Here is a 13043-nt window from a genome sequence, read left to right as displayed (position 1 = left end):
ATTACGGTGTGTGGCATAATGTGTTGGGGGCATTATGGTGTGTGCATATTGTGTCACGTTCATTATTGTGTGTGGCATAATGTCTAAGGGCCACTGCAGTATGTGGCATAATGTATACTGGGCATTACTATAAGGAGGAAAAATTACAAATAATGTAAGGGGCATGAATCAGGATTATTTTTCTTTCCCGTGGTGGCTAACGTCTGGGCGTGCAGGTTGGAAAACTGGGGTATAACGCAGTCTTTTCCTGCAATGTCACGCCCCTTTATGGTAAGCCACGCCCATCCCAACGAAGCCACACACCCTATACTGCCAATTATGGAGGGGGGGGGGGGGAGAATTTTTTGGCTTGGGGGAGAAAAATTTCTAGTTACGTCACTGAACTCACTCATTCCTGTAAGCCGCCACTACAGCGCAAACCCCAGGAGAGTACGCTGGTGCGCGCCTGCCGTGGGAGGTAGGAGAGGAGCTGCTGCTACCGTTGCCCCGCTGCTGTGGGGAAGGGGGGGACGGGATGGATGGACACACGTGCGAGGCGGAGTTTAAGAGCTGGTACCACGCTTGCCTTGGATTCCACTTCCTAATTGCGCTCTGCCTCCGGTAATTGGGGAGGAGAGAAGAGCCTTCTTTCACTACACAAGGTATCCATCTATGCTCCCTTTCTCCCTGTATAAGTGCACTGCCAGTATACTGTATGTATGTTTGTATATATAGATAGAGGTAGGGTCTGGCACAGCCACATAATAGACTAATACATTGGGTGCCCTCACAGCAAAGTAGTTTAGCAAATAGAGGTGGTGCGGCACTCCAATGATTTGCACACTGACACCAATTGAAGTAGTGCAACGTTTCAATGCCCGTTTAATGAATCTGCATTTTTGTCATATATACAATGACCCCCATTCTGCCTCATCCCGTCCTCCAGACCTCTGTTACTCCATCTGCACCCCCCCCCCCCATTTGCCAAGTCCTTCTGCCCGCCCGCGACCATCCCTCCCCATCTTCCTCCCATAATTAATTGTCCTCCCGCAGGGAATACATATGTTTTACCGACAGACGGGATGCCGTCTGTCAGCATCCTGACAGCAGCATCCCGTCCGTCAGAATGCTGGCAGGGGGCGTGCGCAATGAATGCCCTTGCTTGTTGCGCTCGCAACGCAGTGGTCTCGGTGGTTCTCATCCCACTCTATTGGTGTTGTGGACACCCACGAATGGGAATAAGACCTGTGAGACGGTATTCTGGTGTCGGTATCCTGACCGCTAGGAATCCCGACAGCCAGCAAAGTGATTGCCTCCCCTCCCGCAGTATCGGTCACATAATAGACTCTACATCACTTTCAGCTCCAGGCCCATGTGGACCCTAAACTGGCACTGGTTTGCTGGGATGTATCATTAGCACAAAGTTAAAAATGCAACCAAACCTCCAAAAATGCAGTTTTCAGAGGTTTGGCGGCTTACTACTTATCCACCAAGCTTAGACCCCAGGGCTTGGATGCGGTGGGCAACACCATCTTTAGATGGGCTTCTATCACATTTCCCATTGGACCCCTCCCAGCACCCCCCAGTGGGGCGCATCAGCCCACGCATGCACAGATAGGACTCCGGATCATACACCGGGAAGTTCTACTGTATCATGGCAAAGAATAGCTCTCACCGCAAGAGCTGTCCTTTGGAAATTTCTTCATGCATACGCCATTATGCTTGCAAAGAATGGCAGGATATATATATATATAAATATATATATATATATAGCCTGCAGGATCAATATTGGTGTGGTGTGTGTGTGTGTGTATATATATATATATATATATATATATATATATATATATATATATATATATATAATTTTATTTTTTTGCCTCTATATAGGGGGGCACCTGTATTTATATTGCCTCCGGGCGTCTAGGACGAACTTACGCCACTGTATACACACACACACACATAGCCTACACAGCATAGGTACGCAAGCACACACAGCATATACACACAAGCACAAAGCATACACACACACATGGCATAAATACACACAAAGCATACACACACACACACACACACACACACACAACACGCACACAAGGGATGTACGGTGAACTAAAAGGCAAAGGAGGCACTGGCTAGCACCAGAGCCAGATTTTCACACAAAATATGAGCCAAAGGGTACATCCGGGCATTATACACAGGTGCAGCAGTATAAACTCCTGGAAATTTGGTGAATTTTGATCAGAGATGTGTGGAACAGATAAGCCTCACCTGCCATATACTTTTTACTCCAGAGTTTTGGCTATAAAAATGATTAGGATAATGCTAATAAGAGATTTCACACATATTCTTTGTATTTTTCATACACTTTATACATCCAAAACTCTGGTACAAAGTAAGTATGACAGGAAAGGCTCTGCCTCACCTGCCTCACGTCACTGATACACACACCTAGCATGCACACACATAGAATATATACACAAACAGATCACAGACTGCACTGTTTACAATTAAGGAAACATCAGACAGGAGAGCCTATAGATCGGTAGGCGGGGGTTCTAAGTACTCTGAAACCCCCCCCCCCCCCTTTCTGTGTGCACGTGTGAGAGGGGCCATACCAGCAGCTCACAGAGCGCTGGCCATGCCCTTTTCAGTGACATACAAGGGGGGCATGGCTTACAATTCCCAGTCCCAGTGCGCACAAGGATCTGGTGCAATGTGACACTGCCCCCACCTCTGTCATCTCATTGCCTTTATACAGCTATCTGATTGCCCTATCATAGAGCCGCATTGAGCCTCCCTGCATAGCTCACTGATTGCCCCTTCTATAGAGGTCTCATTGCCCCCTTACTCCATTATGTCACTGATTGCCCACTCTATAGATGTCTCATTGCCCCCTTACTCCATTATGTCACTGATTGCCCACTCTATAGATGTCTCATTGCCCCCTTACTCCATGATGTCACTGATTGCCCCCTCTATAGATGTCTCATTGCCCCCTTACTCCATTATGTCACTGATTGCCCACTCTATAGATGTCTCATTGCCCCCTTACTCCATTATGTCACTGATTGCCCCCTCTATAGATGTCTCATTGCCCCCTTACTGCATTATGTCACTGATTTCCCCCTCTATAGATGTCTCATTGCCCTCTTACTCCATTATGTCACTGATTGCCCCCTCTATAGATGTCTCATTGCCCCCTTACTCCATTATGTCACTGATTGCCCCCTCTATAGATGTCTCATTGCCCCCTACTGCATTATTTCACTGATTGCCCCCTCTATAGATGTCTCATTGCCCCCTTACTCCATTATGTCACTGATTGCCCCCTCTATAGATGTCTCATTGCCCCCTTACTCCATTATGTCACTGATTGCCCCCTCTATAGATGTCTCATTGCCCCCTTACTCCATTATGTCACTGATTGCCCACTCTATAGATGTCTCATTGCCCCCTTACTCCATTAAGTCACTGATTGCCCCCTCTATAGATGTCTCATTGCCCCCTTACTGCATTATGTCACTGATTGCCCCCTCTATAGCTGTCTCATTGCCCCCTTATGCCATTATGTCACTGATTGCCCCCTCTACAGCTGTCTCATTGCCCCCTTACTCCATTATGTCACTGATTGCCCCATCTATAGCTGTCTCATTGCCCCCTTACTACATTATGACCTGATTGGTGAATGGATATGAGTGAGAGGAGATGTGGACTAGACGGTCACTGAGTAAGTCAGGGCTGTAGAAGAATTGCAAGAGAAGAGGTGTCACAGCTGTTGGTACTTGTGGAGCTTGACAAGGTCTTGGGACTCCAGCCAACTTAGCTATGAGTATGGAATAGTGCGGGCTGGATATATGGCCTGCTCGTGCAGACATGGCAAGTTCGGCTAAAGTCTACAGCTGGCCACAGGTGTTTGTACAACTACGGGGAATTAGAACACTGGAGATACCAGTGCAATGATAGTTGAGTGATACTTGTGGTAGAAACGGATAACTGGAAGCTGGGATTCAACCAGCAGCGCAGGAGAGCTGAAAGCTGGGATTCAACCAGCAGCGCAGGAGAGCTGGAATCTGGGATTCAACCAGCAGCGCAGGAGAGCTGGAAGCTGGGATTCAACCAGCAGCGCAGGAGAGCTGGAAGCTGGGATTCAACCAGCAGCGCAGGAGAGCTGGAAGCTGGGATTCAACCAGCAGCGCAGGAGAGCTGGAAGCTGGGATTCAACCAGCAGCGCAGGAGAGCTGGAAGCTGGGATTCAACCAGCAGCGCAGGAGAGCTGGAAGCTGGGATTCAACCAGCAGCGCAGGAGAGCTGGAAGCTGGGATTCAACCAGCAGCGCAGGAGAGCTGGAAGCTGGGATTCAACCAGCAGCGCAGGAGAGCTGGAAGCTGGGATTCAACCAGCAGCGCAGGAGAGCTGGAAGCTGGGATTCAACCAGCAGCGCAGGAGAGCTGGAAGCTGGGATTCAACCAGCAGCGCAGGAGAGCTGGAAGCTGGGATTCAACCAGCAGCGCAGGAGAGCTGGAAGCTGGGATTCAACCAGCAGCGCAGGAGAGCTGGAAGCTGGGATTCAACCAGCAGCGCATGAGAGCTGGAAGCTGGGATTCAACCAGCAGCGCAGGAGAGCTGGAAGCTGGGATTCAACCAGCAGCGCAGGAGAGCTGGAAGCTGGGATTCAACCAGCAGCGCAGGAGAGCTGGAAGCTGGGATTCAACCAGCAGCGCAGGAGAGCTGGAAGCTGGGATTCAACCAGCAGCGCAGGAGAGCTGGAAGCTGGGATTCAACCAGCAGCGCAGGAGAGCTGGAAGCTGGGATTCAACCAGCAGCGCATGAGAGCTGGAAACTGGGATTCAACCAGCAGCGCAGGAGAGCTGGAAGCTGGGATTCAACCAGCAGCGCATGAGAGCTGGAAGCTGGGATTCAACCAGCAGCACAGGAGAGCTGGAAGCTGGGATTCAACCAGCAGCGCAGGAGAGCTGGAAGCTGGGATTCAACCTGCAGCGCATGAGAGCTGGAAGCTGGGATTCAACCAGCAGCGCATGAGAGCTGGAAGCTGGGATTCAACCAGCAGCGCAGGAGAGCTGGAAGCTGGGATTCAACCAGCAGCGCATGAGAGCTGGAAGCTGGGATTCAACCAGCAGCACAGGAGAGCTGGAAGCTGGGATTCAACCAGCAGCGCAGGAGAGCTGGAAGCTGGGATTCAACCAGCAGCGCAGGAGAGCTGGAAGCTGGGATTCAACCAGCAGCGCATGAGAGCTGAAAGCTGGGATTCAACCAGCAGCGCAGGAGAGCTGGAAGCTGGGATTCAACCTGCAGTTCAGGTTTACAGGTATACTGGAGCTGAGATAACCAGCGGTGCAGGTTTGCAGATATACTGGAGAGGAGACCATCAACGATGCAGGTTTGCAGATATCCTGGAGACAGGAGTCAGGAAGTGCTGAAGTTAGTAATGCACTGTCTCTTTAAGCAGGAGCTCTCTATAGGCTTAAAGGACAACAAACAACTGACAGCTCCCCAGTGCTTGGAGCTGGAATATATACCCCTTGGTCTCTGATGATAGGCTGAAGGAATCACATGTCAGGGAAACATCACCTGGTTGGAGAGTGATCTGCAGAGTCAGCTGATCAGGAAGTAACATGCATTACTCCAGGCTAAGCTTCAGAGTAGACTGAGGTCTAGCAGGCCGGGAAGGAGCAGAAGCCTAACTATCCTGAATGGATGCTGTGACTGACAGCGTGGGATGCCAGATGGACCAGCGAATGGCAGACAGCACTTTGGACTGCGCCACAGGTAGGACAAAGTGCGACTGGGAAGTGTTGTAAACTAGAGTGACCATATTATCCCTTTTACCTGGGACGCTCATGGATTACACAGGGTCTGTGGCCTGCTGACTTCAAACCTACATTTCAGCTGGTTTTAATCAGCCACAGAACCTGTGTAATCCATGAGTGTCCCAAGGAAAAGGGATAAATTGGTCACTCTATGTAAACCTCCATTTTGTGACAAGAGGGCTGTGATAACAGGAGGGAAGAGGGCCCTGCTCGAAGGAATTTACAATCCAAGTGAAGAGGAGACAGACAGGTGACATGAGGTGCGAGCAGGAGAGGGGGACAGGGGGGAGGAAGTAAGCATGGTAGAGATGACCAAGGCATGAGGTGGGGAGACATGGTTATGTGGTGGACGGGCACGATGCTTTGATGAAGAAGTGGGTGCTCAGTGCCGGTTTGAAGATTTGCAAGGTTGGGAAGAGTCTGATAGAACGTGGGAGCTTGTTTCAGTGAGGGGGCCACCTGGTGTAGTATTTATTATTATTATTATTATTATTATTACTACTGTTGTAGGTCATAATCCCACTTAGTAAGTGTCACCTGAAGTAGTGACCCACACAATAATTCCACATGTGCATCAAGTATATTTATCTACATTGTACCATTTCCCATTATTATAATCATTTCATGATTCAGAATTCTGACATTTTCCATTTTATAGTGTTTGAATCCCAATATTGATCCTATAGAAGGCTGTGTGTATAGGTGACAGTGAGGCAGGTTGTAGTCGTGGCCGAGTGGTTAAGGCGATGGACTAGAAATCCATTGGGGTCTCCCCGCGCAGGTTCAAATCCTGCCGACTACGGTTGTTTTTTTTTAAATGTGCTATTATGTTCTGAAGACAGAAAAGTACAGCAGAGACTATTTTCATATTGTCAGGGAGTGTGTGTATGGGGTGGGTGGGTGGGGGGAATGGGTAAAGTACGGGAGATGGCAATCACTTTCAGTTTATACCCCCTGCTGGTAACTGCAATGTAATGCACCTCTGGTATAAAAACTCAGCGTGTGTTATGGAAACACATCCACATAGTACACACAAGGGGCCGGATGCGAGACGGCCGGAGCTCCGAGACTCCGGCCGAACTCAAGGCAAATTCCTAATATGTGGTTGTGACACAATGGTAAATATTTCCCCCTTTTATCTGTCTGACCTGGAATCTCCTGGTTTTTCCCAGACAAATTCTCCCATTTCCTGACTTTCATCCCTGTCCATTCTTTTTGGTTAAAACCCTGCAATAGGGTAACTCTCCAGAAAGTGGACATAAAGTCCCGTCCATCACACACGTTTATTTCTTTTTCCTTTTAAACTGGTCTGTTAAGAAATTGTTGTTATATGAAAATGTAATTGCTTAGTCACAACGCCTTAAAACAGTCTAAACCCTCACAGAGACTGAGGGGTATATGCAATTAGCGGCGAATTCCCGAAATTGTCGAAAAACTGCACTTTTTCGCCCAAAAAAAAAAATTCGACAATGCAATTCAGTACTTTCCGACAAAAAACGGACTTTCAAAATTCGACTTTTTGAAATTCAACTTTTTGCAAATTCGACTTTTCTGCAATGATACAAGTGCTGCAATTCGACAAAAGCATATTTAATTCAAGTTTGGAAATTCGACAGCAGTGCTTTTAGACAGTAAATTCGTCATTTTCAATCCGCCACACTTTGGAGGGTGAAAACAATAAAAAAAAAATTAAACATGTTTTTTTTTGGTGTTTTTTTTGGGGGGAATAGCACATCTATTTATATTAGAAGGGATTAGGTACTTGGTTTGTCTTTTTTGGAGGCACAAGTATTATTTATATATTTTTAAAAATAATATATATATTTTTTTATTTATTTTTTATAGATGGAATGGTAAAATCCCGGAAAAAAATGGCGTGGGGTCCCCCCTCCAAAGCATAACCAGCCTCGGGCTCTTCGAGCTGGTCCTGGTTCTAAAAATGCGGGGAAAAATTTGACAGGGGATCCCCCGTATTTTTAAAACCAGCACCGGGCTCTGCGCCTGGTGCTGGTGCAAAAAATACGGGGGACAAAACGAGCAGGGGTCCCCCGTATTTTTCACACCAGCATCGGGCTCCACTAGCTGGACAGATAATGCCACAGCCGGGGGTCACTTTTATACAGTGCCCTGCGGCCGTGGCATTAAATATCCAACTAGTCACCCCTGGCCGGGGTACCCTGTGGGAGTGGGGACCCCTTCAATCAAGGGGTCCCCCCCCAGCCACCCAAGGGCCAGGGGTGAAGCCCGAGGCTGTCCCCCCCCATCCAATGGCTGCGGATGGGAGGCTGATAGCCTTGAGTAAAATGACAAGAATATTGTTTTTTCCAGTAGTACTACAAGTCCCAGCAAGCCTCCCCCGCAAGCTGGTACTTGGAGAACCACAAGTACCAGCATGCGGGAGAAAAACGGGCCCGCTGGTACCTGTAGTACTACTGGGAAAAAATACCCAAATAAAAACAGGAGACACACACCTTGATAGTAAAACTTTATTACATACTGCCGACACACACATACTTACCTATGTTGACACGCCGACTGCCACGGTCTCCGACGATCCGAGGGTACCTGTGAAAAAATTATACTCACCTTCCAGCGTCCAGAGGTACATCCACGTCCAGAAAATAATCCACGTACTTGGCAAAATAACAAAACGCAAACACCCGAACCACCGGACTGAAAGGGGTCCCATGTTGACACATGGGACCCCTTTCCCCGAATGCAGAGAGACCTCTCAGAGTGACAGCTGTCACAGAAAGGTCTCTAAAGCCAATCAGGAAGCGCAACTTCGTGGCGCTCACCTGATTGGCTGTGCGCTGTCTGAACTCAGACAGCGCATCGCACAGCTCCGTCCATTACTTTCAATGGTGGGAACTTTGCGGCTAGCGGTGAGGTCACCCGCCGGTCAGCGGCTGACCGCGGGTAACCCCACCGCTGACGGCAAAGTTCCCACCATTGAAAGTAATGGAGAGGCTTTGCGATGCGCTGTCTGACAGCTCAGACAGCGCACAGCCAATCAGGTGAGCGCCACGGAAGTAGCGCTTCCTGATTGGCTGAAGGGACTTCAGTGACAGGAGTCACGTGGTGTCCCGGCATTCGGGGAAAGGGGTCTGATGTGTAAACATGGGACCCCTTTTAGTCCGGTGGTTCGGGTGTTTGCGTTTTGTTATTTTGCCAAGTTCGTGGATTATTTTCTGGACGTGGATGTACCTCTGGACGCTGGAAGGTGAGTATAATTTTTTCACAGGTACCCTCGGATCGTCGGAGACCGTGGCAGTCGGCGTGTCAACATAGGTAAGTATGTGTGTGTCAGCAGTATGTAATAAAGTTTTACTATCAAGGTGTGTGTCTCCTGTTTTTATTTGGGTATTTTTTTTCCAGTAGTACTACAGGTACCAGCGGGACCGTTTTTCTCCCGTATGCTGGTACTTGTGGTTCTCCAAGTACCAGCTTGCGGGGGAGGCTTGCTGGGACTTGTAGTACTACTGGAAAAAACAATATTCTTGTTATTTTTCTCAAGGCTATCAGCCTCCCATCCGCAGCCATTGGATGGGGGGGGACAGCCTCGGGCTTCATCCCTGGCCCTTGGGTGGCTGGGGGGGACCCCTTGATTGAAGGGGTCCCCACTCCCCCAGGGTACCCCGGCCAGGGGTGACTAGTTGGATATTTAATGCCATGGCCGCAGGGCACTGTATAAAAGTGACCCCCGGCTGTGGCATTATCTGTCCAGCTAGTGGAGCCCGATGCTGGTGTGAAAAATACGGGGGACCCCTGCTCTTTTTGTCCCCCGTATTTTTAGAACCCGGACCAGCTCGAAGAGCCCGAGGCTGGTTATGCTTTGGAGGGGGGACCCCACACCATTTTTTTTCGGGTTTTCCCAGTTTTTTTCCCGTTTTTTTAAATCGCGGCAAAATCCAGCAAATCTGCCGTTTTTTGCACGCGGGACTGTCGAATCCGTTTTTTATTGAATATGGTGAATTGTGTCGAATTAAAAAACGGCGAAAATTTGCCGCGATTCGCCGTGAATTGCATATACCCCTGAGGATGTTTTGGCCAAGCAATAAAAGATGCAATGATGTTCTAGATGTGAGGATACCGGGTGACCTAGGTATCCTGGGGTTCAGCGATCACACAATGGAGTGGGTACAACGAAAGCAAGGTGATCTTTATTCAGAGAGACCCAGAAATCCAGTGACCAGCAAGCAGGGTTATACTAATAAAGTCCACTCAGAGTTCAGCAAAGTCCTTTCCAGGTTCTCTATATCCCTTCCAGTCCTGGGCAGCAGTGACAGCTGTAATAGGGCACACAGAGTGGCTAATAACCAAGGGCACTGAGAGGGGAAGACACCCCAAACTTCAGTGCATCTAGCAGTGTACCCTCACCTCCCACCAACACAGTCTCCTCCTTTCTGATTGATTGGTGGATCCGGCTGTCAGTCTTTCCAGAGGGGGAGGAGGAGGGCTTTTCTAAAAAGAACACTCCTTTGCTGTCTTCTTCTGGAATGCTTCCCAGGTGTGACTTCTGCAGACTGAGGGCATCATTTTAAGATCACAGAACTTGGGCCATAGACTCTTTCCTTTCTGACTTGCAGACGGGATCAGTATGTATTACCAATGGTTGGGATGCCGGCCGTCAGTATGCTGGCAGCAGGGCGAGTGCTAGCAAGCCCCTTGCGAGCTCAGTGGTCCCTGTGAGCCGGGATTCCGGCTGGTGAAATTGTCAGCAGTTGGGATTCTGGCATCAGTATCCTGGACCCCGGGATCCTGACTGCAGGCACTGTGACTGCATTTCCTTGCAGACAAGTACTAGAGGTTCCTTTCCCTTGCAGACAAGTCCTAGAGGTCCCGTTTCCTTGCAGACAAGTCCTAGAGGTCCCGTTTCCTTGCAGACAAGTCCTAGAGTACCCGTTCCCTTGCAGACAAGTCCTAGAGGTCCCTTTTCTCTTGCAGACAAGTCCTAGAGGTCCCTTTTCTCTTGCAGACAAGTCCTAGAGGTCCCTTTCCTGCGCAGACAAGTCCTGGAGGTCCTTTTCTCTTGCAGACAAGTCCTAGAGGTCCCTTTCCCTTGCAGACAAGTCCTAGAGGTCCCTTTCTCTTGCCTCCTCACAGTAGACAACAGATAACTATCTCCATGCAAATGAAATGTAGTTTCACACAAATAGAATGATAGTAAGATGCACTAAAATATTACTGTGGCCGGAGAGACCAACCAGCCACACGTGTAATGGCGGCTGCGGCACTGAAGGTGTTAATCCTCGTGCCCGGCGCCATATTAAGGGACAATGGGCGCTTGGCGCCACTTTAAAATTGTGCACTGGTGCTAAGCGCCATCTTTAAATGTAGTGTGGGTGCTAGGCACCGGGTATTTAAAAATATATTTAATACTGTGTTTTCACCAATGTTATATTTAAGGCAATAGGCACAGTTGTAAGACTGCACATTTACATTGCAGCAAATGCCAGCACTTAGAAGGAATGTGTAAGCTGTGTTGGTTTTAAAATGCATTTACGTTTGTGGACAAATGGCTTGGAAGCTTCTCACCTAGGAATTGAGTTGCTGATGACCCTGGCACCTGGAAAGGGGTGTATGGACAAGCCATTTCTTTGAGATTGAGATGTGTCCCTGTGTAACTTTATAGACACATGCAGGTGAAAGGATTTGTTGCTGTCTTCTCTGAATATTGGCCCTCATTCCGAGTTGTTCGCTCGGTATTTTTCATCGCATCGCACTGAAAATCCGCTTAGTACGCATGCGCAATGTTCGCACTGCGACTGCGCCAAGTAACTTTACTATGAAGAAAGTATTTTTACTCACGGCTTTTTCTTCGCTCCGGCGATCGTAATGTGATTGACAGGAAATGGGTGTTACTGGGCGGAAACACGGCGTTTCAGGGGCGTGTGACTGAAAACGCTACCGTTTCCGGAAAAAACGCAGGAGTGGCCGGAGAAACGGTGGGAGTGCCTGGGCGAACGCTGGGTGTGTTTGTGACGTCAACCAGGAACGACAAGCACTGAACTGATCGCACAGGCAGAGTAAGTCTGGAGCTACTCTGAAACTGCTAAGTAGTTAGTAATCGCAATATTGCGAATACATCGGTCGCAATTTTAAGAAGCTAAGATTCACTCCCAGTAGGCGGCGGCTTAGCGTGTGTAACTCTGCTAAATTCGCCTTGCGACCGATCAACTCGGAATGAGGGCCATTGTGTGAACTGGGATTGCATGGAGATGTTAGAGGAGACAGGAACATGTTAATCAGATTGTGTTTCACAAATGCAAACTAGTGGGTTTCATTCAACAACAGTTTGATGTAACATTTCTTAGGCTGCATTATGTGTGATGCAGATTATGTTTCATTCACAATATAAGAACGTTGTCTATGTGTGAGAGGGTGAATGCAATTGAAATGCAAGTTACATTTACATTTGTGAAAGAGACAGGAAGATGATAATCAGATTGTGTTTGGGAAAGCCACTGGTCTGGTTATATATGAAGAGGAGCAGGAATGTGCTTTATCTAAGTCTTAACTTTTGAAATGTAAACTTGTATTTCTTTATATTTTCTGCGATAACCTGATTGGTTGGAGAAGATAGGGAGGGCTTACCCCCCTGTGGTACTGTGTGTAGAACTGAGATAAAAAGGAGACCTGCGTGCCTCCAGGTGTATTGTAACATCTTCTTCTGCTGAAAACATCTTGATTGTATGCTGTTGCCCCTAGCAATAGGGAGGAGCCTTTTTAAAGGTTATTTGAGCAATAAACACCTTTGCCTCAAGAAGACTGCTTCATCTTGTGACCTACAGGGTTAGGCCAAACCTAGCCCCGTTCTCCGGCTGTCCAGGGAAGCACCTGACGTCTCCAAGCTCCGCCTTCCGCCAGCTACCGGTAGAGGCCTAGCAAGTGGCTAGAGGGGATTCGTCAACACCACACAGCTGTGGTAAGGCAGTGCGTCGGCACATACAGAGCAGAACCGTGGTTCCAAACGCCACGGCAGGTTAGGAGTTTGGTGGTGGCAGCAAGAACCCGCCCACAGCGCAGTGGGTGGAGTCAGTAACAGGCGGTTACTGACGGTAAGCGGGAATCCCCTATGTGGTCAGGCCTCGTGCGGCTGACCTTCCATTCTGTGCGCAGTCAACGGGACGCGGCAAGCGGCGAGTGCTTCCGTACGGTACCGTCCTGTCACAGAAATTGGTGGCATAGTGGTGGGATAATCCCAGGCGGCTTTTCATCACCCGATTGGAG

General features: G+C 48.7%; 1 non-coding gene across 1 annotated transcript; it reads left to right on the top strand.

Annotated features, from left to right (window-relative positions):
- The first annotated feature begins 6530 nt into the window (after positions 1-6530).
- On the top strand, positions 6531-6612 carry TRNAS-AGA (transfer RNA serine (anticodon AGA)). The gene has a single exon. It is a non-coding gene; the product is annotated as a tRNA-Ser (tRNA).
- Positions 6613-13043: the final 6431 nt, after the last annotated feature.

This window comes from Pseudophryne corroboree, chromosome 4, assembly GCF_028390025.1.
Source record: "Pseudophryne corroboree isolate aPseCor3 chromosome 4, aPseCor3.hap2, whole genome shotgun sequence".
NCBI classification, from domain to species: domain Eukaryota; kingdom Metazoa; phylum Chordata; class Amphibia; order Anura; family Myobatrachidae; genus Pseudophryne; species Pseudophryne corroboree.
This window is presented reverse-complemented; position numbering and strand designations above follow the sequence as displayed.